Raw genomic sequence first — 26197 nt, 5'->3', positions numbered from 1 at the left:
AAGACTTCACAGCCTTTACATTCTTTGGCAACCTTTCCCCATGGGAATGGGACTGCCACAGAGAAATCCCTTGTTCGATCAGCCATAGATCCACTCTCCCATACTGAATAGATAGTTAAGTGAATCCTGCTGAGAGGAATGTAGTACTCTTATGGGCTCTGGGTTAAATTAATGTGTGTGGGGGGGAACAAACACTGGTTCTCCGTTCACAACTCACTAACTTGAAGTAGCATCCTTAAAGCACCAGTGAATACAAACTGGAAAAAGTTGGAACCCTACAATACACTGCGCTTTTTTTTAATAGAAAAAGCCCAGCAGGGACTCATTTGCATATTAGGCCACATGCCCTGATGTCACCATTGTTTCACACAGGGCTTTTTTGTAGGAAAAACACCAGCAGGAACTCATTTGCATACTAGACCACACCCTTTGATGCCAAACCAGCCAGAACTGTGCATACCTGCTCAAAAAAAGCCCTGCACCTGAACACCATAAAGTCAGACCTGTTTCATTCTCTCTTTTTTTTGTCTTCAGTTGACTTACAGTGACCCTGTGGGGTTTTCAAGGCAAGAGATGTTCAGAAGTGGTTTGCGATTGCCTTCCTTTCTATGTAGTAATCCTGTTATTCCTTGATGGCGTCCCATCCAAATACTATCCAGCACTCACCCTGCTTAGCTTCCAAGATCTGATGAGACTGAACTATCTGGGTCGCCAACCGACGGAAATAACATGATCCTATGCTCACAAATGCAGATCAGAATATGCATTTACCAAACACAACTAGCCTGGTCTCGTTAGATCTTGGAAGATAAGCAAGGTTGGCCCTGGCTAGTATTTGGATGGGAGACCACTGAAGAAGTCCAGGGTCACCATGAGGAGGCAGGCAACAGCAAATCATCTCTGGATGTCTCCTATGACCAGGCCTTAAATTTTACAGCAGCTCACAGAAGCGCAGCTCCTGAACTTTTCTGAGGGTTCCCCCTCCTCCTCCCCCCTACCTTGTCCATTGAATAGTAGGTGCAGCTGCATAACAGTCTCTGGATAAGCTCCACTACCTATTTTTCTACAAAATGACCCCTGCCTATGACCAATACTCCCTCTAAGCTGTGGAGTCTTGTGAGCCAAAATTCTGCTATGTGAGCTACCGGCATTGAAGTTGTGAACAAGCAATTTGGCTACTGCATAGATTGGTTTGCTCTGGGGCCATCCTTCCTGAGCTAAGACAAAAATGTGAGAGCCAGAGGCTAAAGGTCTGTGAGCAACCTCACACTAACTCAGCTTAGAGGGAACACTGCCTATGACTTGACAGCACTTTCCTCCACCACCAAGACAATTGAACTGAATGAAAGATGTACATGTTGTTTGCAGTCTGTGTCTGTGCACATGAACTTTTACCTCTCTTCACTGAATGAGTTTGTGATAACAAAAGACAGGTAGGAAGGCTGGCAGGCAGGCAGGCAGGCTTAAAGGGGGAAACAACATAAAAGCCTGCAGTAAGTTGAAGGGTTGGATCCAGAGGAACCTGGCCATTTCCACTGATTTCCACTTCCTGTTACAGTCCCCCTTGTGCTATTCTTCAGGTTCCCCTAAACCTCAGGAGCTGAATTTCATTTCATGGAGACCAGGGGGCTTTGGTTGGAGAAGGGAAACACAAAAGTTCCATTCTGTCACTGGAAAATTTATTCTGGATCCAACCTAATGTATCTCCACCACTAACTGGATCCCTTATAATGCAAACAGCAGTGGGGTGGGGGGGATGGGGTCAAAACTCAACAGTCCTCATTCTACATACATTGCAAAAGGGTAGCTGTTTTGTCTGTCAAAATAAAATAATAATAACGAAAATCTAGTGGCACTTTAAAGACGAATGATATTTATTTCCATATGAGTTTATGGAGGTCACAGCCTACTTCATCAGATAGGGAGGGCTTCTAGTGTCCTGGCCCCTCTGATGGACCTCCTGATGGCACCTGGTTTTTTTGAACACTGTGTGACACAGAGTATTGGACTGGACGGGCCACTGGCCTGATGCAACATGGCTTCTCTTACGTTTTTTGATATCTACCTGAAAAGTGGTCTCTGACCACATATTGAAATAAATATCATTAGTCTTTAGGGTGCTACAAGAATTTTGATTCCCCCCCCCCCGCTTATAGTAGAAAAATTCAGAGATTAATTTTAGGCAAGGTATGGACCTCTACCACCCAAACCCATGAAGAAGCTCCTGAAGGAATCCCAACCTGCGCAAGCCCCCCCCATGAGTTCAAAGCCACACTGAAGGAGCGGTGCATTTCTAACCTACCTGACCTTTTTGACACCCAAAGACTAGGCAGGCCTCTCTGCTCTGCAAATCAGTACAAGCAAATTTCCATGCACCTTCATGTGAGCATCTGGCTCTAACAGTGCTGAGGCTAAAGCCAGTTCATCCCCCCACCCCCAGCAACATAGAAAAATAGAAACATCGAGCTGGAAGCAGGGCCAGCCCTGCCACTTGACAAACTAGGCAATTGCCTAGGGTGCTAGTTTTCCGGGGGTCGTTAATCGGGTGCCCCCCATGTGATTCAGTGATGTTATCAGTGCAGGGGGGGCGCCATAAGTTAGCCTTGCCTAGGGGGGCAGACAATATAGGGCTGGCCCTGGCTGGGAGAAAAAGAGAAGTTGTACTTATACCTCACCCCTCTCTCAGAGTCTCCGAGCAGCTTACAATCACCTTCCTTTCCTCTCCTCACAAGAGACACCCTGTGAGGTAGGTGAGGCTGAGAGAGCTCTTGAGAGAACAGCTCTGAGAGACATGTGACTGATCCAAGATCACCCAGCTGGCTGCCTGGGAGGAGTGGGGAATCAAACCCGATTCTCTCCTATTAAAGTCCATTCCTCTTAACCACTGCATCATGTTGTCTTGAAGTGACTCTAAGGGTCATCTAGTCCAACCTGCTGCACAATGCAGGAAATTCACAGCTACCTCCCACACCACTCCCCCAGTGACCCCCTGCTCTGTGCCCTGATGAAAGCTATAGACTCCAGGATCCATGAGCCAATCTGGCCTAGAGGAAAATTCCTTTCTGACCTTCTAGAGTAGCATCAGGACGTGGAGAAAGAACAAGGGCACCAGTTCCACAGACACCAACCTGAAGCCAGCCATTTCACTAGCTCAACTGAGCTTAATGGAGAAACACTATCTGTCTAATTTTAGACAATCAGGGGGGATGTGAATTCAAGTGAAACATGAAAAGAAAAGAAAAAAGGGAAGGAGGAAAAAATATTTTTGGATAAGGGACTCTTTCATTCTGCCCATCGATACATTTTTCTCCCCCTTTTGTGTTTGGGGAAGGCAATGGCAAACCACCCCGTTAAAAAGTCTGCAGAGTCGGAAATGACTGGTACTTGCACAGGGGACTACCTTTACTTTTTTGTGTTTTGCTTAATATCTGTCCTGATGAAGAGTTCTAGGGAACTCAAAAGGTCACTAAATTTTTGCAATGTTTTAGCTGATTTTTTGAAAAAGTTATTATATTACCATTTTTTAAAAAGTTTACTTATGGATGCTTCCACAGAAATTTTTCTCCATTCTGGCTTCCAAACTGGATTGCTGGAGGTGGGGAGGGGGCTACCACATGGAGCTGTGTTGTAACCATCCTTTTCCCAGGTTTCCATAAACAATACATTCTTTCTCAAATCTGCTTTATTCCAAACTTTTTTTGAAAGAATACCATCCAAGTGCATTATCATACCATCTGGAAGGAATGGTGCACATTTTCCTTCCCCGCAGTGATCACACCCACATCAGCACCCTAGTGTGAGTTGCCTACTGGTGCTAACGTCCCATCATTTGTTTCCCTGCTGAGACAATGCAGAGCCTTTTGCAGGTTAAAAAAAACACACCAGTAGATGGCATTGAGCTATAGCACAATAATGTTATAACAATCTGTTGCTCTAATCTATTTTTATTTCAAAATTTAGATTCTCTAAGTTTACAGTTAATCTTTTTAAATAAAGTCTCTAGCCTTTTTCATTATGGAGATATCAGGGGAAAGGTGTAGGCAGTTTGTGTCCTGTTTGCTTGGAAAGGAATGAAGAGGATGAAGCTGCAAGACAGCTGGAGCAGGACAGGAATTCACTGCTCAACTGACTGTTTTGAACTCCACCAGCAGTGAGAACTTAAGAACATAAGAGAACCCATGTTGGATCAGGCCAATGGCCCATCCAGTCCAACACTCTGTATCACACAGTGGCCAATATATATATATACACACATACATACACACACACACACCCAGAGTGGCTAATAGCCACTGATGGACCTCTGCTCCATATTTTTATCCAATCCCCTCTTGAAGTTGGCTATGCTTGTAGCCGCCGCCACCTCCTGTGGCAGTGAATTCCACATGTTAATCACACTTTGGGTGAAGAAGTACTTCTTTTTATCCATTCTAACCTGACTACTCAGCAATTTCATTGAATGCCCACGAGTTCTTGTATTGTGAGAAAGGAAAAAAAGGACTTCTTTCTCCATCCCATGCATAATCTTGTAAACCTCTATCATGTCACCCCGCAGTTGACGTTTCTCCAAGCTAAAGAGCCCCAAGCGTTTTAACCTTTCTTCATAGGGAAAGTGTTCCAAACCTTAAATCATTCTAGTTGCCCTTTTCTGCACTTTTTCCAATGCTATAATATCCTTTTTGAGGTGCGGTGACCAGAATTGCACACAGTACACCAAATGAAACCACACCGTCGATTTATACAGGGGTATTATGATACTGGCTGATTTGTTTTCAATTCCCTTCCTAATAATTCCCAGCATGGCGTTGGCCTTTTTTATTGCAGTCGCACACTGTCTTGACATTTTCAGTGAGTTATCTACCACGACCCCAAGATCTCTCTCTTGGTCAGTCTCTGCCAGTTCACAGCCCATCAACTTGTATTTGTAGCTGGGATTCTTGGCCCCAATGTGCATTACTTTGCACTTGGCCACATTGAACCTCATCTGCCACATTGACGCCCACTCATCCAGCCTCAACAGATCCCTTTGGAGTACCTCAGTGCCTTCTTTGCATACCAGGTAAAGAAAATGAAAGATGTGAAGCAGCACTACAGGTCCAGGAACAAAATTTATAAGCTGATATTACACTACAGTATATGCATGAAAGAAAAAACAACAAAAAGGGGCAGCACCACAGTGGCTGTGATGACCGTGCTCCTGACAGCCAATATGGAGTCATGTGGAGAAAGTGTGGAAAAGAAAGAAACCCCCCCCCCAATGGAGGAACATGCACAAAAAACTCTCCATGTGGAAGCTCTGTATATGCCCCTGCATTCACAGTGATGATGAAAGCAAATAAGACAATCCTCACCATGTGGAAACAAAGCTGGTGGGGGGCATTTCTATCCTACCAAAGTTTCCAGGGAAATAGGAGGATACAGCCTCCCAGGGCAACATAGTGCTCTAGTCAGAAGCACACAGGAGCCCCGAACAATGTTTCCTCTAGATGGAAAAAGGCACAGCCTTCCCACCCCACAACCATTCAAGGAAGAAACAGAAGTGGAAAAAAGAAATGATCCACCCCGCCAGGCACTTTGCAGGACAAGAATCTCAACCCCTGGCACAGGTGAGAAGACAAAAAAACAGGTAAAGGGAAGCAGGATATGGCCAAAGTCTCCAGCAAGACCTTATGCAATGATTCTTGCTTGGTCCCTCCAATATTTACCCATATATGGGTAGAACTTGGAATGTGCAAATGACAATTTGCAAGTTACAACTGGAAGCCTTACTTGAGTGGCTCCCTCACTGCTTCATCTTCACACAATGGAAATTGCTGGACGCACACAGAGACATGCACACTGCAACACACTTGTTCCACCTTTCACTGCCTGAACATGAAACAGACCAGAATCAGCATTCCAGCATGAACTACTCTATCCACGCATGCGCAGGAGCACACAATGCTTGCAATGCTGTCTTTGTTTCAAACAAAGATACAGACTGCTGTCCAGCTGGTCTACTTCAGCAGGATGGCGAAGGAGTGGGACAAGCCCCTTTCAGTTTGGGGGTGGGGTGGGAAGAGAGTGTGGGCAACTGGCAAGCCCCTCTCAGCTCACCCTCCCTGACTCCATTCCCCACCTCATCCCCCTTTTACTTTTTCCCTCTTTGTTTTTTTTTTTGTTCCAGGAAGACACGACATCAAGAGCAAGTCAAAGTCAAAGCACAAGGCACCAAATCTTATCTCGCTGGCGCAGACTCTGCCTTTCTCCCCCCCCCCCCTCAACCTCGCTATGCAGGAGTGCTGGAAGGCACAGGGCCAGCAAGAGATGCGCACTCGCACATGCACACACCACTGGTAACACGCACCGCCAGGAACGCTAATTGGCAGCAGCACACTAAAAACATACAGCCCACATCATTACTGTGCGCAGAGTAAATCTGAAAGTAACGCAATGCAAATAGGAGAGGAGGACACTGGGGCATGCCTCAAGGGAACAACATGGCCATGGAGTTCTAGAATATTTTTGAAGATGGGGGGGAAAGCTTGTTGTCGAAATGAAGAGGTGTCAGAGCTCCTGATGCTGTGAAAAGCCCTACTTGCTCATGCCAGATGAGAATGAGGAAGGGGGAGAGGGTCTCATTGTGGCTATGCAGTAGTGAGAGATGGGCACTCTGCACATGTTCAGTGGGACTCCATTATTACTTCACATGATTCACAGCCCTGCTCAGGGCTTTTTTGTAGAAAAAGCCCAGCAGGAACTCATTTGCACATTAGGCCACACCCCCTGACATCACCAATGTTTCACACAGGGTTTTTTGTAGAAAAAGCCCAGCAGGAACTCATTTGCACATTAGGCCACACCCCCTGACATCACCAATGTTTCACACAGGGCTTTTTTGTAGAAAAAGCCCAGCAGGAACTCATTTGTGTATTAGGCCACACCCCCTGACACCAAGCCAGCCTGAACTGCGTTTCTGCTATTTAAAAAAAAAAAAAAAGCCCTGGCGCAGTTCAAACCCATGAGAGACAAAGAGGGCGAGACTTGCTTGGAGCGCAACAGGACAGTACCCCAGAACCTGTTTTCGAAGACATCGCCGATCCTTGATTCATTAAGAACTTTCCCTTGCTGCCCTCCCCCTAATATGGAATCCAAGGCAGCTTACAAAAAAAAACCAGTAAAAGAAAACATTTTTAACACACTACATTAAGACCCATTAAAAAAACATTAAAGAGCACCACTGTAAAACTGAAGAGTAGTTTAAAACCAGGCCAGGAGAAGCGTAACAACTGGATTGCTACGGAGGAGGCAACAGCAGAAAAGGAATCGGGTAGGATGGGGGGTGGGGGTGGGGGGCTAAAGACTTGGCCTGGCACTTGAAAATATAACTTTTAAAGGAAGAATATTAAAGAACTGGAATGATAAAATGGATTTAAAATACACTGAGTCACAGAATGTGTAAGAGAATAATCAAGAGCAAGGCTTTTTTTGAGCAGGAACGCACAGGAACACAATTCTGGCTGGCCTGGCATCAGGAGGTGCAGCCTAATATGCAAATGAGTTCCTGCTGGGCTTTTTCTACCAAAAAAGCCCTGCTCAAGAGTGCCTCTGAACACATACTGAGTACATTTCCCTCACTACTGTAACCACAGCCCATCCCTGCAGATATGGGGTATTGCTTGCAGGGAGAGGTGCAGCCTTTAGGCACTGGCTGGGCTGGGGGTGGGCAGGAACCCATCTGAAGCCCCCTTTTCCCAAACCATGCCCAGTCTTTTTTATTATTATTAAAAATTGTTCTGTCTGTAGGAACAAGGGAGCCAGCAAGCTTCCGGAGAGAGAAGTCAAGATGCCACCAACAAGACAACGCAGGAAGGAGCGTCTGGGAGATAAGCGGCCGGTGATGGAGTGCGAGGCGCCGTCTGCGGGTTTAATCTCAGGTCCCCCTGCCCCAGGCGGCTCAGAGGGTCATTTTTCTTGGAGATGAATGCGGAGCTCTGGCAGCGTCAGCCTCTGCTCAGCACAGCAGCAGGAGGTGCAGAGTGGCACAAGAGGGGTGGGGGGAACTCAGCCCTCCCACTCCTCTGCTGTCTTCCTGCCACTAGCCATGCCAGCCTCTGGGTGGCACCTGGGAATCCCTTGGAGTTATAGCTCATCTCCAGACAACAGAGATCAGCTCCCCTGGAGAAAACGGTTGCTTTGGAGGGTGGGCTCTATGGCATTGTGCCCCACTGAGGTCCTTGTCCTCTTCAGACTCCGCCCCCAAGTTCACAAGCTCCCCAACCCGGAATCGGCAACCCTCTGCCCTCTAATCTCTGCCAGCAGCCAGGGGAATCTGGCAACCCAAATTAGGCCCCACACTCCTGCTGCAGATGTGGAGTGAGAATCCAGGAGTCTAGGGCCCCACACTGATCCCCTCCCCCACATATATACACTATAACTAGAGTTGCCAACTCCAGGTTGGGAAATTCCTGGAGATTTGGGGATAGATCCTGGGAAGGGTGGAGTTTGGGGAGGGGATGTACCTCACCGGAAGTGGCTTGGGGGCAGCTTGGCACTTTCACACGTCAAGGCGCCTCCCTTGCACCCTTCCTCTTCCGGACAACGAGGAGGTGACTGGCATTTGGCTCAAATATTTGCTACCACTTCAGAAGTGGTAGCTTTTTGAGCCGCACTGCAGAGGACGGGACATGGACAGGTAGCAGATGTTTGTGTGTGGAAGGATTTTTCTCAGGGCCGGATTAAACCCTGTGGAGGCCCCTAGGCAGTCAAAATCTTGGGGTCCCCTTGCAAATTATCTCAGAGTTGGAGCGCCCACCCCACCGCGTGCAGGCACTTTCCCAACAGCCCCTTTGACAAAACTGGGAGGGAGAGGCAGAGAGAGGCAAAATTGGCAATGACACCAGCAGCAGCCACACCAGACAAGTTGGGCAAAGAGCGGCTCAGTTGCTGGCTGTGCACAGAGGCTGGGAGGGCTGCAAGCAGACGGGAAACGGGGTGTGGGGGGGGGGGGGAAGCCAGCTTGGGGCCCCTAAAGGCATGGGGACCCATAGGCCAGTGCCTACTTTGCCTAATTGTTAATCTGGCCTTGATTTTTCTGGTCGATTTTTAAGTCGTCTCTGAATTGGCCCAAAGTGCCAATCTGTAAGCAGCCTGTCTTTCCTTTCCCTCCCTCAGCTGTTTGGAGAGTCAGTTTGGTGTAGTGGTTAAGTGTACGGACTCTTATCTGGAAGAAAAGGGTTTGATTCCTCACTCCTCCACTTGCAACTGCTAGCATGGCCTTGGGTCAGCCATAGCCCTGGCAGAGGTTGTCCTTGAAAGGGCAGCTGCTGTGAGAGCCTTCTCCAACCCCACCCACCTCACAGGGTGTCTGTTGTGGGGGAGGAAGGTAAAGGAGATTGTGAGCCGCTCTGAGACTCTTTGGAGTGGAGGGCGGGATATAAATTCAGTCTTCTTCTTCTTCCACTATTATTTTCCTGGGACCCACTTGCTGGTTGAGTAGTAACCATAAACTACATGGAAAGATAAAACCCCAAAGTTGCAAAGTCTTGTTCGCTACTTAAGCTTAGCATTTTAAACACAATCAGGATGAAATGAACCTTGACCATATATACTGAAAGTACAAAATGCTTTCACAGTGCGTTTAATGCCACATGTAAAGTGGGGCAACGAAGGCATATTCTAGGGTTCTGCAACATGGAGCTTGTGGGTGCCCCTGTGCCTGCCAACATCTGAGCCAGTTTGGTATAGTGGTTAAGTGCACGGACTCTTATCAGGGAGAACCAGGTTTGATTCCCCACTCCTCCACTTGCAGCTGCTGGAATGGCCTTGGGTCAGCCATAGCTCTCGTAGGAGTTGTCCTTGAAAGGGCAGCTGCTGTTAGAGCTCTCTCAGCCCCACCCACCTCACAGGGTGTCTGTTGTGGGAGGAGGTAAAGGAGATTATGACCACTCTGAGACTGAGATTCAGAGTATAGGACGGGATATAAATCCAGTATCATCTTCTTCTTCTTGGTGCTCACCAAGTGTTTCTGATAACTAGATAGGGCCAGTTGGGGCTCCTGCCCAGCAGGGCTTCTGATTTGCCTCTGATTGGCTATGCAGAATAAAATAACATTGTTGAGGGGTGATTGCCACAATAGAGTTTGCTTTAATCTTTCTCAATCCTCTTTCCCAATGTATTTTTTAATCACCCCTCCTCTCTCCTGCCCTTGAGCTTTCTTTCTGTGTGTGGCTCTGCTGTCCTACAGCAGCCAGTTTATGGTTGGGCCCATCATCCTATGTCAGAATTCCAAAGGTGCCCACAGGTTCAAAAAGGTTGGGGGCCCCTGGCTTATTTCTTTGTAAGGCACCTCTATCCCTCCTTCAGGCCAGAATAGATCCACCTAAGCTAAGGTTCCCAGCCTCCTGCCAGGGGCAGGTTTCCCCCCAATTTCGAGGCCTCCAACCCACCAGCACAGAACTGGCCAGTGAGGGGAGCACTGCCTCCAAAGAGCACCGGCACACTGTGATGACATCACAGAGATGTGACATCACAACAGGCACATTGCAGGGGGACGCTCTAGCATTTTTTTTGGGGGGGGGGGGGAGATTCTATGATAATCACAGAGGTTTTTCCAAAGTGCTAGAGCATCCGCCCATTATGTGCCCGGTGCAATAATGTCACTTCCAGTGATGTCATTGCCCTATGCGCGCCCCTGCCAGGAGCCAAGTAAGATCTGGCAACCCTAACCTAAGCCTTTCTAGGTGTTGCCAGGATGGGTTGCTAGGTGCTGCTGCTGCCATCAATCAGCTAGGCCTAGCTGATGCTGCCCTGTGGCAACCAGGGTGGGACCCACAGCACTCCCCAGTGGTGGGGAAGAATCACTGCAGAGTGGAAAATGCAGATGCACTACCAGGCTGCTTCTGATGATTATGATCAGTGACTAACAAAAGCTCAAATTGAAATAAATATTTGTATTTAAGGAACCACTTAGGTTGCCAGCTTCCAGGAAGGGTGTGAATATCTTCCAAAGTGACAAGTGATCTCCAGATGACATCAGTGGCTATTAGCCACAAGGTATAGAGGGAATACTATGTCTGGGGCAGTGATACTCTGTATTCTTGGTGCTTGAAGGGCAACAGTGGGAGGGTGCATGGAGCTCTGGCCCTTCTGTTGGACCTCCTGATGACATCTGGGTTTTGACCACTGTGTGACACAGAGTGTTAGATTAGACGGGCATTGGCTTGATCCAACACAGCTTCTCTTACGTTCTTATGGCAGAGATCATTTTCTCTGGAGAAAATGGCTGCTTTGGAAGGTGGACTCCATGGCATTATGCCCTGTGGAGGTCCTTCCCTTTCCCAAACACTGCTCTCCCCAGGCTCCAAATCTCCCCCCCCCCCAAATCTCCAGGAATTTCCCAACCCAGAGTTGGTAGCCTTTTTGTTTTATTTTGCGGCTGCTCCAGTCAGGGATGGAGTTGCTGTAATAAATCTAAACACTTCCATAAAGCAGACAACAACACCTCATGGCAACCATACAAGTGGGCTAGGGCCCTAGAGTCCCCAGGCCTGAGACAACTGTCCCCTCTTGCCCTGGGTTGCCTGCATTGCTGATAAGGATAGTACTTACTATGGCCTTCCCGCTATTATGCGTGCTAATTAGAGAAAGCTAGGAATTCTTTTGGCACTACTGGACCTGGAAAACTGTACAAAACACTCATAAGAATGGTCCCTGGAAGAAGGATTTGAGATCCGAAACGGCTTGCAAAGCAGACCGGTTCTCCATTGGACCACCTACTTTTAATACTGGACTGAATGTTATTTAGTGGCTTTCAGCCACATAAGGGCAGTAGAAGCACTGAGTAACTTATGAGGTTTTAACTTGGGGATATGTACTGATAATATTCATTTTGTATTTTGATACTTATTATTCACAACAAGTTAAAATTGCATTTTACACAGAGAGTTTTTTTTCTTTTCTTTTTTGTGGCCATCTTGCCTGAGGATGCCAACGCTCTGAGAGTTCAAATCCCCAGCATCCACCACTTTGACCAGTGACAGCTGCCTTGTTCAGCATGGAATAACAACTGTGTGTCATTGAGTTGCAACCAACTCACAATGATCCATCTCTTTCAAGGTAAGAGATGAGCAGAGGTGGCTTGCCCTTGATTTCCTCTGCATAGTGACCCCAGTCTTTCCTGGTGGTCTCCCATCAAAGTACTGACCATGGCTGACCCTGTTTGGCTTCCAAGCTCTGACAAGATTCAACAAGGCAAGGTTATTTGTTCAGCGTTGGGCTGGGTTATGAAGAAGAGAAGAGGATTGGATTTATACTCCACCACTTGGAGTCTCAGAGCGGCTTACAATCTCCTTTCCCTCCCCCTCCCCCACAACAGACACCCTGTGAGGTAGGTGAAGCTGAGAGAGCTCTTTCAAGAACTGCTCTTGAGAGGAATAGCTCTGAGACAACTTCTGGCTGACCCAAGGTCACACTAGCAGCTGCATGTGGAAGAGTGGGGGATCAAACATGGTTCTCTCAGCGCTCTAAACTATTACACCAAACTGGCTCTATGGTGGGCCAGGTTCAGGGATTTCAGTTGACTACTCCCTCACAAGGTAGAACTTTCTTCCTCACTTACAGACTAGAAAAGATTCTTCCGGAACTGAAAAGAGGAGGGAACCAGGGCTGAGTGTGTGGGAGGTCGCAGGTTCAATCCCTGACATTTCCAGTTTTAAAAGAATCAGATATAGGTGATGTGAAAGATCTCTTCCTCAAACCCTGGAGAGATGTTGCCGAATAGAGTAGACAAGAATTACCTTGATAGGCCAGGGGTCAGATTCCATAGGGAGCAGCTTCATGTGTTCATGTGACACATACCAGAGTGCAAGTCTGCCCTGACCCAAAAGCCTTTACTCAAATGTATGGAAGTTGATTGTTGCTAGCTAGTGGTCAGGGAAAGGCACAATGTTTGTGCTTAAAAGACCCCTGACCTGAAACACAATAAGATAATGGGGCTCAGCCCCTGCAAGTCATGCCTAAAATACCCTATTTGAACCCAGGCGGCACTCCAAGGCTGGATGCAGACGGCCAATTTAGGCTGACACAAGAATAGCCCACTTCCAGATCAAAAAGACACATTCAAATGCACACATCTAGGTCACACCTCACTCCCGCCCTTACCTCGTCCTCCACTGTCACTCTGCCACTTCAAAAAGCTACCAGGTAGGAAGTGGCAGCAAATCACTCATGCACTTCTGGGGAGCCTTTTCTGGCAGTCTGAATGCCAGGGAAGCATAATTCAAGCGCTTGAGTGGTGTGACCGCTCCTCTGGAGTGCACACAGCCCATCCCTCTTCCCAGGGCCGGCCCTAGACTGTCTTGCACCCCAGGCAAATCTAACTTCTGGTGGCCCCTGCTGCACTGATAACATCACTGAGTCACATGGGGGTGCCCAATTCAGCACCCCCAGAAGGCAAGCACCCTAGGCAATCACCTAATTTGCCTAGTGGAAGGGATGGCCCTGCCTGTTCCAGCAGCGGGCCACACACTATCTGACTTATTTAAAAGGGACAGGCAAATGAGAAAGGGCGGAGGCGTAGCAGTATATGTGAAGGAGGTATATACTTGTGAGGAAATATGTGAATCTGAGCATGGCAGCTCAGTTGAGAGTTTCTGGGTAAAAATAAAAGGAGTAAGAAACAGTCATATTATTGTGGGGGTCTGCTACAGACCACCAAGTCAGACAGAGGACTTGGATGAGATACTTCTACAGCAGATTGCAGAGTTTTCCAAGAGAAGGGATACAGTGATCATGGGAGATTTCAATTACCTGGATATCTGTTGGAAGTCCAACTCTGCTAAAAATGAAAAGTCAAATAGATTCCTGACTTGTCTTCCTGACAACTTCCTTTTCCAGAAAGTGAAGACGGAGACAAGGGAATCTGCTATCTTGGATTTGATTCTCACCAACAAGGAAGAATTGATTGACGAAGTGGAAATAGTGGGCACCCTGGGCAGTAGTGACTATGTGATTTTGGAATTTACAGGGAAGGGAAAAGCTATACGTAGTCAGACTTATAGGTTGAACTTCAGAAAGGAAAACTTTTATAAACTTAGAACTATGCTGGGTAAATTCCCATGGTCCGAAATACTTAGGAGGAAGGGGGTTCAGGAGGGGTGGGAGTTTCTTAAAAGCGAAATACTGAAAGTGCAATCACAGACAATTCCTGTGAGAAGAAAAAAAGGAAAAAGCCTAAAGAAGCCGAAGTGGCTCCATAAACAGCTCTAAGAACATAAGAGAAGCCATGTTAGATCAGGCCAATGGCCCATCCAGTCCAACATTCTGTGTCACACAGTGGCCAAAAACATATATATATATATATATATATATATATATATATATATATATATATATATATATATATACACACACACACACACACACACACACACACACACACACACACACTGTGGCTAATAGCCACTGATGGACCTCTGCTCCATATTTTTATCTAACCCCCTTTTGAAGGTGGCTATGCTTGTGGCCGCCACCACCTCCTGTGGCAGTGAATTCCACATGTTAATCACCCTTTGGGTAAAGAAGTACTTCCTTTTATCCGTTTTAACCTGTCTGCTCAGCAATTTCATCGAATGCCCACGAGTTCTTGTATTGTGAGAAAGGGAGAAAAGTACTTCTTTCTCTACTTTCTCCATCCCATGCATTATCTTGTAAACCTCTATCATGTCACCCCGCAGTCGACGTTTCTCCAAGCTAAAGAGCCCTAAGTGTTTCAACCTTTCTTCATAGGGAAAGTGTTCCAGCCCTTTAATCATTCTAGTTGCCCTTTTCTGGACTTTCTCCAATGCTATAATATCCTTTTTGAGGTGCGGCGACTAAAGACTTGAGAAATAAAAAAGACTCCTTTAGGAATTGGAAGGAGGGCATTATAACCAAGGATGAATTTAAACAAATCACCAGTGCTTGTAGAGAAAAAGTTAGGAAAGCTAAAGCTCAGTATGAGCTTAGGCTGGCCAAAGATGCTAAAACAACAAAAAAGGGTTCTTTTTTATGTTCAGAGTAAGAAAAAGAGCAAGGACATGGTGGGCCCATTGCGAGGGCAAGGAAGTGAAATTGTGACAGTTAATGAAGAGAGGGCAGAACTGCTCATTTCCTACTTTTCCTCAGTCTTCTCTTCTGAGGGAAACAGTGCACAACATGGCAAAAACAAAACATATGAGGGTATGAAGTTCCAACCTAGGATCAGCATAGGGGTAGTACATAAACACCTAGTTTCTTTAAATGAAACTAAGTCCTCAGGGCCAGATGAATTGTATCCAAGGGTTCTAAAAGAGCTTGCGGATGCAATTTCTGAGCCTCTGGCTATTATTTTTGCGAATTCTTGGAGAACAGGAGAGGTGCCAGAAGATTGGAGGCAGGAGAATATTGTCCCCATCTTCAAGAAGGGGAAAAAAGACAATCCGGGTAACTACCGACCCGTCAGCTTGATGTCTATACCTGGAAAAGTTTTAGAACAAATCATCAAACATTTAGAAAGAATGGATGTGATTACTAAGAGCCAGCATGGTTTTTTCAAGAACAAGTCATGTCAGACTAACCTGATCTCTTTTTTTGAGAAAGTGACTACCTTGCTGGATCAGGGGAATGCTGTAGACATCGTTTATCTTGATTTCAGTAAGGCTTTTGATAAGGTTCCCCATACTATCCTTGTTGACAAGTTGGTAAAATGTGGTTTGGATTCTGTTACCGTTAGGTGGATCTGGTTGACAAATCACACCCAAAGAGTGCTTGTGAATGGTTCCTCATCCTCTTGGAGAGGAGTGACAAGTGGAGTGCCTCAAAGATCTGTCCTGGGACTTGTTTTGTTCAACATCTTTATCAATGATTTGGATGAAGGAATAGAGGGAATGCTTATTAAATTTGCATATGATACTGAATTGGGAGGGGTTGTAAACACAGAAGAAGACAGAAAAAGGATACAGGATGACCTTGACAGCCTGGAAAACTGGGCTAAAATCAATAAAATGAATTTTAACAGGGATAAATGTAAAGTTCTCCATTTAGGTAGGAAAAATCCAATGCATGGTTATAGGGTGGGGAAGACTTGTCTTAGCAATAGTATGTGCGAAAAGGATCTAGGGGTCTTAGTGGATCATACGCTAAACGTGAGTCAACAGTGTGATGCGGTGGCTAAAAAGACAAATGCAATTTTGGGCTGTATAACAGAAGTATAGTGTCCAGATCACGTGATGTGATGGTATCGCTTTACTCTGCGCTGGTATGACCTCACCTGGAGTATTGTGTTCAGTTTTGGGCACCACATTTTAAGGATATAGACAAGCTAGAACGAGTCCAGAGGAGGGCGACGAAGATGGTGAGGGGTCTGGAGACCAAGTCCTATGAGGAAAGGTTGAAGGAGCTGGGGATGTTTAGCCTGGAGAGGAGACGGCTGACAAGTGATATGATCACCATCTTCAAGTACTTGAATGGCTGTTATATTGATGATGGTGTGGAATTTTTTTCTGTGGCCCCAGAAGGTAGGACCAGAACCAATGGGTTGAAATTAAATCAAAAGTGTTTCCGGCTCAACATCAGGAAGAACTTCCTGACCTTTAGAGCGATTCCTCAGTGGAACAGGCTTCCTTGGGAGGTGGTGGGTTCTCCTTCCTTGGAGGTTTTTAAACAGAGGCTATATGGCAATGAAGATCCTGTGAATTTAGGGGGAAGTGTTTGTGAGTTTCCTGCATTGTGCAGGAGGTTGGACTAGATGTCCCTAGAGGTCCCTTCCAACTCTGTGATTCTATGATTCTATGACCGCCCTGGAGGTGCTTTCCGCTATGCCGGCTTTAGTCTGTGATGGGAGGCTGCCGCCCCAAGCTGCCCATCTGTATCCAGCCCAAGAACGAGGGATTTGGGAGAAACCAAGTGCTCTCATTTGTCCAGAGTCTCTTCTCAGCAACAGCGTTAGAAATTCTTGTCCTACTTCTTTGAAAGTTCTCTCAGGATAGGTGGTGGTGGAAGAAAGTTCTGTCAAATCACAACTGACCAATGGAGTTTTCAAGGCAAGAGACGTTCAGGGGTGGCTTGCCATTACCTGCCTCTGCATCAGAACCCTGGTGTTCTTTGAAGGTCTCCTGTCTGGATAGTAGCCAGGGCCAACCCTGCTTAGCTTACAAGATCTGACGAGACTGGGCCACACTGGGCTATCCAGGTCAGGTCTTAGGATAGGTGCATCCTTTTTAAACCCTTTCATCGTCAGCTCTCTCCCACCCTTCTGCTAAACTCAGAAGGTACCCCACCACATCAAGTGACCTTTGGTCTCTTGCAGTCAGTGCAGTGAAGCAGCAGCTGTATGAAATGTTTAATTTCGTATTCCCTTCCAATATACAGGGATCTGGAATGGTACAGGATAGCCTGACCTCTCTAGACCTCAGAAGCTAAGCAGGGTCAGTACTTGGATGGGAGACCACCAAGAAAGACATTATAGAGGGAGGCAATTCTGCTCAATCACTTCCCTTGAAGACCCTATAGCAGGGAGGCCAAACTTGCTTAACGTAAGAGCCACATAGATTAAACGTGTTTGAGAGCTGCAAGACAGGGAGAAAGGAAAGAAGGAAGATGGGGAGGTGGGAAAAAAGCAACTTTTACTTTGAATGCGTTATTTTCTTGGCTTGGAGAAGCGATTTAAAGAGAGAAATGCCTTCTCCAAGCCAGCCAACAGGGTGGTGGGGGCTTCGAGAGCCACACAATGTGTGAAAGAGCCACATGTGGCTCCTGAGCCTCAGTTTGGCCACCCCTGCCCTACAGGGTCACCAGAAGTCGGCTGCCACTTGACAGCAGTTCACACACACACAATACATGGGCGCACCCCCCCCCCAATGTATGGAACTCCCTACTACTAGAATAGGCAGAACAAATGGTGTAGAAGACTCTAAATCACAAGCTGATGTTAATCCCCAGAAAACAAGAATATTTGCATAAAGAAAAGAGGATTTGCAAGGCTTGTACACTAGGGGCAACTTTTTAAAAATCACACTCATCATCATGTTAAAACTAATTTGCATTTGCAATTTAGGGGAACCCCAATGCCATGAAAAAAATCTAGGAAATGAATGAATAGACAAGCACAGCATATTCTGGTAATACCCAAATGCTACCAAAGTTATTTGAGCTATTGAAGTTGGCCACTGTCAGAGACAGGAGACTGAGTTACACAGATCATCTATTAGACCTGAGATGCCTGGATCTCAGTTCATCCTTTCTGCTGCTGGAGTTGGCATTATGCCCTCCCGGCTGCCTTACCTCACCAGGTCTAAGGACTCTTACCACATAAGTCCTCGAATTTTCTCACAGAAGGCCAAAAAGCAGCAGAAATGCAAAACAGGTAGCATTCATCTTGCGACAGTCACTCTATTAGAAATCCAAGTGAGCTGCCAAGCCTGGGTGACTGCCACTAGACTCCAAGCCAAGGAATGCTGGGAGTTGTAGTTCTATGAAGACATTTCAGTTTCTCGGCATTCTCACAGGAACTATAATTCCCAGGGCATTTTTTTTTTGGGGGGGGGGGAGCGGGATCCATGACATTTGCATTAATTTAGAACTGCATTATACCTTTAATGAAGAACAAAGGTGTGCTTAGAGGGGACCAGATGAAAGAAAAAACAGACCAGAGAAAGGTTAATTGGCCTACAACATGTTTTAATTAAACAATTATGTAGGGAGCAGGAGCCAGAGCAGAACGCTTTGGGAGAAAGGAAGTGATTGCTCTGATTTTTTGCCTAATCCAAATATTTTGTGGAGGGGAACTGGAGGCGTGTTGAGCCCCTCATGGCAGTTGACTGTCACTCCCTACAGATATCCATCTTTTTCTTGCAGAAGGATCACACTGATGACTGGTGAGAGCCTGCATGAGTTTGTGCACTGCACTGGAAAGCTAGCAGTGTCTGTTTTTCCAGACCTTCCAGGCAACCCAGAAGAGTTGCGGGCTTCCGCTTCTGCGTCTTCCCAATCACACCGACCCTGATGCTTCCAGCTCTCATGTCTGAGCATATGTCAGATTTGATTGCCAACTCCGCTCGTTAGGGGGTAATTTAGCTCAAGCAGCAAGCATCTTTATGGAGAGGATTGTATTTTGATTCAGGCTGTGTTTGTGATTTCCTAGCATTTCATGGAAGGGCGTGAGGGGAGGCAGAAGAGGTTTTGGCTGCTTTGGTTGAGGAAGCACCAGAAATGGAAACTGCTGCTCAGAACGTAATAGCCGTAATAAAAATGGACCAGATCCACCTGCTGGATGCCGTCCCTGGAGCGCATTTCCTCACAAAGGAAATCACTCAAGGACAGTTGAGCACAGAGAGCCTGTCATACAAACACACCAAACATTTCCGGCACTGATACAACGACATTTTCCCCAAGTCTTCCTCCAGGAGGAATCATTCCAAAAGCTCTTCCCTTGCAGAATGCTGCGAGCCACAAGAAAGGAAACGAGATTCGGCATTGATTTTAAAAAGGGTTGCAGCTGTTTTACCAGGAGAGGGAGCGACGAGGTCATCTCTAAATAATCATTCCTTTACTGCACGCAATACCTCCAGGCCCATAATGGTCCCCCTGGAACTTCCTGACCCATTTACCGTCAGCCAGAGGTGTACAGCCAAGGGTTTGGAGTTCCGCCTCTTTGGGAACTGAGCTTCACAACTCCGTGTCTGCCAAACGCGGCACCGTTAACCCAAGATGCTCACAGCTCAGCGGGCAAGCACGTGTGTTGCATGCCAATGACTCCCAGTTCAATCCCTGGTGCCTCCAGTTACAGGATCTCACATAACAAGTGCTGGGAAAGACCTCTCTCTGCCTAACACCTTGGACAGCCACTGGCAGTCCAGACTTTTTCCACACAGCCGTTTTCTGCAGCAGAGCAGTAACAGGGCTTCCCAAGGGTCCTTTTGTAGAAAAATAGGTGGTGGAGTTCATTAGCACAACTCATTAGCATATGCCACCCACCCACCCCCAAGCCAAAAGCAACTTGATGCAAGAAAGGAGAGCCCTGGGCGAGCAAGGCCTGCTTGGGCTGGCTAGAGATCCAGCCAGCCCAAGCAGGCCTTACTCTCCTGGGATTCTCCTGGGCCGCCCCCTCCCCCAGTCAAAAGGCCAGCAAGCCACCCACCACCCAAAATCACATAAGAAGTGGAGAAAGGGTGGCACGGGCTTCTCCAGGGGTTAATGGCTGCTGGGGACATGGTAAATCTCCTGGTGGCTGGCTGGCTGTCTGCTCTCCTAATCCAGGGATTGTTATGCAGCTGCACCTACTATTCAATGGACAAGGTAGGTGGGGAGGAAGAGGGAGAACCCTCAGAAAAGTTCAGGAGCTGCACTCTTGAGAGCTCCTGCAGGATCTGAGGCCTGGGGCTTCCACAGTGAGGGTTTCCCTGCATATTCCTCATGGCCACTATGCCACCAGGAGAGGGAGCCTTTTTATGTTTGTTTGTTTTTAATTATAAGTGACATATTGATATACTGTTTAGGAGGATATCCATCACTGTCTCAATTACTGATTTTAAAAAAAAAACTTTTGAAAGCTCCCTTGGCTGTGCAGAAGGAAGGGCCCACGGAAATGGTCACCAGAGAGATTAGGAAAATGACAATGGCACCAGTGTGGGCAGGATGGGGAGAGTCCAGACCTTTCTGTCCACATGGCAGCCACCCTGGCTTTGCTGCAATCTTTCTCAAAATGCCCCAGCACAATTTTGGAGTCAGTTGCAAAAATTACATGTGTGACATTAGAATTTACTCCAGAATGTCTCCTATTAGAAGCAAATTGGAATAAAGATCAACCCCAATGGAAAACCACAGGCCACTGGAGGGCAACTGGCTGTCATCTGCTTCCTTCTCCCTCTCTCTTGCTTCCTTCTGCATCTCAGCTTGCTTTGCAAGCCTTGCTCAATCACACAGGAGCTACAGAGCAAGGCCTCTATGTTCTCCATTGGCTGAGGCTTCTTCCTTGGGGAGGAAGGGGGGAGGGAAGAGCTTGCTTTGCCAGGCCATCGCACAGCAGAGCTACTGAAGCAAGCCTCTCTTCCTTCTATTGGCTGAGGTTCCTCCCCCTCCTGGTCCCCTGGGGCAGGCAGGAAAGAGCCAGAGCTTCCTTTGCCCAGTTCCCTGGATCCCATGGGAGAAATACAAAGAAAGAACCTTTAAGACCGAGTGCTAATGTTTTAAACATGTTTTATTTTTATTTTTTGTTTAAAAATCTTTGTGTTGGTCTGTGTCCTTTGAAAAGTTTATATCTCTGCTACCTAATCTTAAATAGGAACACACATGGCCTGGCCTGACATGGCCCAGCCCGACAATGTCTCATTTATGTCAGATCCGGCCCTCATAACAAATGAGTTTGACACCCCTGAATCAGACACTATCAACTGGAGCCCTTCCTAAGAAAATTCTGTTACCAATTCTAACCTATCTGTCTAATCAGAAGTAAATCCCAAGAAAATTATACCATTGTTAGGTTTAACACCCATTGATATACACTACATAGTTGAATGATATAATTTTGATTTATATTTACCATTCTTATGTCCTTAACTGTAGTAGAACTTGTACGAACCCCCCAATGGAGTATGAGGCATTTCTTTTATGTATTGCTTTTTCTTTCATGTTTTGATTAATTTTTTTTTTTAAATTCCCCAGCAGAGCAGGTTTGGGAAAGATCCCAGAAAAGATGAGGAAACCCCAAGCGCTGCATGAAAGCACCACAATGTTGTGGGAAAGCAGAGGAGGGGGGGGAGATGCGCTTATGTAAGTGACCAGAGTAGGCAGTCCTGGGTTAGAGCAACCAAGCAGCGTGACATTGCTGGGAGGAAGTTTAATACGTTCATCATATCAAAGTTTTGCTTCCCCCCCCCCAGCCTCTCTTGAATAGGCAAGAGCATGACCCATATGCACTCCTCTCCCCACCACACTGATTCACTCTGCAGTTGTGAGAGATAGTCTCCACTCTAGCATCTCATTTGACCTTCAGCGTTTTTGTCATAATCATCGATTGTGGACAAGGCCAGGAAATTGCCAGGAGCAGAGAGGAAAACTGGCGTGTTTGTGTGCATGCAAAGAAAAGCTTACACCCACCCCAAAGAAAAGCTTGCAGCCCCCCACACACAAACTCATTACACACACACTCATTATAGTAAATGCCAAACACCAGTGAATGCTGACATATACTGATCATTCTTAATATTTTAGGAAACCAGTGGGAGAGGGCAGAAAATTCTGACGTGAACTGGTAGATTATGAAAACAAAGCCAATGTACCATCAGGGATCAGGCCCACCTGGATCACAATCCCCATTGCTGCAGATGGGAGAACAGGGCAGGTGAGCAAGCAGCAGGACTCACCTTTATGGTGCATTGGCTCTGCATTGCTTTTGAGATTGTATCACCTGGGCCAAAATAAGAAGACATATAATTGAAATACTAATCCAGGTTATATGCACCTGATTATGACACAAGGTGATAGCATATGAGGCCGCCATAATACTCCTATGCCTTACATCATTGATTATAATGATAAACTCCTTCTCGGTCCTACATTGAATAACTATTTGTATCACTATTGCAATACTGAGCCTAGGTATACTATTTATGCTTGACCACTAAAGAAGGCCAGTTAGATCAAAATGCATCAGGTTGCATTAGGTTCTATTTGTGTACATTGTACAATTTTATCTTGTATCGAGGTTGTAGTTGGGTCCGTAACTGTTTTTTAAATTATCCTGTAATAAATACATGTATTTTAGACAGAGAGCCAGCTTCATGTAGAGGTTAAGTGCACTGGGACTCTTATCTGGGAGAACCGGATTTGATTTCTCACTCCTCTACATGCACCTACTATTGTGACCTTGAGTCAGTCACAACACAGCTGTTCCTCTCAAGAGCAGTTTCTGTCAGAGCTCTCTCAGCTTCACCTACTTCACAGGGTGTCTGTTGTGGGGAGTGGAAGGGAAAGGAGACTGTAAGCCGCTCTGAGACTCCTTTTGGCTAGTGAAGGGTGGGATATAAATCCAATCTCCTCTTCTTTTTCTTTATATGTTTATGTTCCACATTGTTCTTAGTAATAGGCCCTTAGATTTGTATCTGTTTAACCTTAATTTCTCTTCTGGGGCTTCTGAGTCTGAGTCCAGAGCCAGCTCGGTGGGATTATGTAGTCACATGAACGCATGAAGCTGCCTTATACTAAATCAGACTCTTGGTCCATCAAGGTCAGTATATTCTGTTCTGACAGGCAGCAGTTGTCTGGGGTCTCTAGTAGAGGTCTTTCACATGGGACCTCCTGCAAACCAAGCAGCAGCTCTAACAATTATTATAATTATCATATGGCAGCGTGTGCAGTATAGCCAGATCCTAAAATAGTCTGGCAGCCCAAAGTTCTAGCTCAGTTAGCGTTATGCACCACTCGATGGTGAGCTAGACTTGTTTTTAAGGCAAGAGACATTTCAGAGGTGGTTTGCCGTTGCCTGCCTCTGAATTGCATCCCAGTTATTCCTGGGAGGTTGCCCTTCCAAATACTAGCCAGGGCCAACCCTGCTTGGCTTCCAGGATCTGATGAGATTGGCTAACCTGGGATATCCAGGTCAGGGCTGGATAGCAGCAGCTGTGCCATTGAGTCATAGCCTCATTCTGTGCTCATACTCAGTCCTTACAAAGCAGGTGGATTTGGGGAGAAGGTGCTTTTTCTTTTGGTTGGTTTACAAGGCCATACTTTTCTCCCCACCTGGGGAATCCCCTGTGTACATAGAGAACCCCCAGCGTGTCAGTGCATGGTTTGACTTGGCTATTTTCAAGCCTGACACAGAGGTCAGACCCTACGCAGAATGATTCAGCTGCATGCTTAATCCACCTCATTCAATACTGTGTACTCATGACTAGTAGTGGCTCTCCAGAGTTTCAGGCCATGCCCACATCCTTCTCTAAATTGACTGCCAACAAGCTAACAGATGTGTTTATTCCAACAAACTGATGTCCGCAGATGTGCAAAGAACACAGAAATAATTAAGGGAGACAAGCAGCAGTTGTAGCACTTGCTTGTGACGGAACCTACTTCTGGGTAGATGCGTAAGCTTGCTCTCTTGAAATACCAAACTGCGGTGATTATCAGGCCCACAATAAGATCGTCAGCCGTTTTGTAGGTGCGCTTTGGATACATGGGAGTTTTCCCACTTAGCTAAAGAAGCTGAAATTTGACATGCACATAGCTAAAAGACACACACAAGTTTGACACTGGGATAGTGGTATGTGTCTCCTTCTAAATAGAAGAGATGAGGGGGAATACCCTGCTGGTTGGGGAACAAAATGTTTTTAATCTTGTTATTACTGTGATGTTTTATTAAATTGTTTTGTTCTTACCCACCTTGGGCCTTAGGATGCCTGGAAGAAAGGCATGTATGTAAATACTTGTGAGTTTACTTTTATTTATTTATTTTAAAGTCTTAAGTACATCCTCTCTGGACAGGAACATGGTCTTTGGTAAATGTGTAACTCAATATCCCCAATTACTAGAAGAGTGAAAAGGGCACATGTTGGGCCATCCATCCAGTTCAAAAACAAGCCCAGCCACACACACATGACACAACAGTGAAATGCAGGAAATTATTTTCCACTTCTAAAGCACAAAATGTCAGGCTGGGAGGCAGACGGAGGACAGTGCATAAGGATTCCCAGCAGTGGCCAGGGATGAGTATCTCTGCTTATAGAACACAAGTGGCCTTTACTAATCTTCTGCACTGCTTGTCATCAACATCTCTCAACCTAGAACCACATCATGGGCCCCACTGAGCTGCAAGCAACAGGAAATCACATGATGTCATAGTCATGTGACAGGAAGAGGAGGAGCCAGTGAAATAACCTCACTAGTGTCGGGATGGGGGAGGACCCTGGACTGCTAATTGAGAACCTGGAGACAGGAAGCACAAGCTGAGTGTGCACTGGGACATGTACCATGATGAAAAACAAGAAAAGGATTGGGCCTATGGAGACTGAGACAGGAACCCAGCCAAAGGAACAAGGCAAATATTGGAGGTGAACTTGAGGTGGAAAGTGGCTAGTGTGTGCTGGCTGGAAAGAAAGACAGAAGAGGAAAATAGAACTGGAGAATATGTCTCAACCTGCCAGAGCATCATGCTGCTGCTCCTCAAAGTGAGCATTCAAAGAAAGGCAAGAGACATGTTGCACTTAGCCCGGGCTTTTTTTTTTAAAAGCAGGAATGCAGAGGAACACAGTTCCAGTTGGCTTGGTGTCAGAGGGTGTGGCCTAATATGCAAATGAGTTTCTGGTGGACTTTTTCTACAAACAAGCCCTGTGTGAAACAATGGTGACATTGGGTGTGGCCTAATATGCACATTTCCTGCACTTAGCCTGTGCATATCAAGCAGAGGAGGAGGAGGGGAGGGGAAGGGGGGAGATTGGAGTTATACCCCACGCTTCACTTGGGAGTCTCAGAGTGGTCTACAATCTCCTTTCCCTTCACCTTCCCACAACAGACACCCTCTGTGAGGCAGCTAGGGCTGAGAGAGCTCTGATAGAAACTGCTCTTGAGAGGAACAGCTATGACAGATGTGTGACTGACCCAAGATCACTCCAGCAGTTGCATTTGGAGAAGTAGAGAATCAAACCCAGTTCTCCCGGATAAGAATACATGCACTTAACCACTACACCAAACTGGCACTAGCAGCAGAGCATTGTGAATGAATGTGCAGGCTTCCAAGCAGCATAAAAACAACAGCGGATAAGGAGGGTTTGGAACCCTGGAGTGGGGGCTCCATTACCCATCTTAGCACCATGACCCATGAGTTGGAGACCATTGCTTTACACAAATAGATTCACTCACTAGGCAAACTAGGTGCTTGCCTAGGGCACCGGGAGGGGGGCCAAATTGGGCTCCCACATCCCAGTGCCCTAGGCAAGAGCCCAGTTTGCCTGCTTCCCCTGCCTGCCGCTGCTGCCACCACCCCCTCCCTCCCCTTCCTGTCCTGTCCCTTCCGCTCTGCCTCCTCCCCCCCCCCCCGGTGCAATAAGAGTGTGCCACGCCTGGGCTGTACCAGCTGCAACACAGTGTGCATCTTATCCTTCTTTGAAGAACACGTGGGAGATTTCATTCAGATTTCTTCCTCCCGTGCATTCTTTGAAGATGCACACTGAATTGCAGCCAGTATGGCCCAGGCGCGGCACGCTTTGATTGT

General features: G+C 46.6%; 2 protein-coding genes across 2 annotated transcripts in view; both read right to left on the bottom strand.

Moving 5' to 3' along the window:
• NRXN2 (neurexin 2) overlaps window positions 1-26197 on the bottom strand; it is a 468353-nt gene that overhangs the window by 358332 nt on the left and 83824 nt on the right. The window lies entirely within an intron of this gene.
• PYGM (glycogen phosphorylase, muscle associated) overlaps window positions 9222-26197 on the bottom strand; it is a 234100-nt gene continuing 217124 nt past the window's right edge. The window contains exon 20 of the mRNA XM_060252644.1: window positions 9222-9236. The gene's annotated coding sequence lies outside the window, so the exon portion shown is untranslated. The remainder of the gene's footprint in view (window positions 9237-26197) is intronic.

Source organism: Heteronotia binoei, chromosome 1, assembly GCF_032191835.1.
Source record: "Heteronotia binoei isolate CCM8104 ecotype False Entrance Well chromosome 1, APGP_CSIRO_Hbin_v1, whole genome shotgun sequence".
Classification (NCBI taxonomy): domain Eukaryota; kingdom Metazoa; phylum Chordata; class Lepidosauria; order Squamata; family Gekkonidae; genus Heteronotia; species Heteronotia binoei.
The sequence above is the reverse complement of the archived record's forward strand: the minus strand, read 5'-3'. Positions and strand labels throughout refer to the sequence as shown.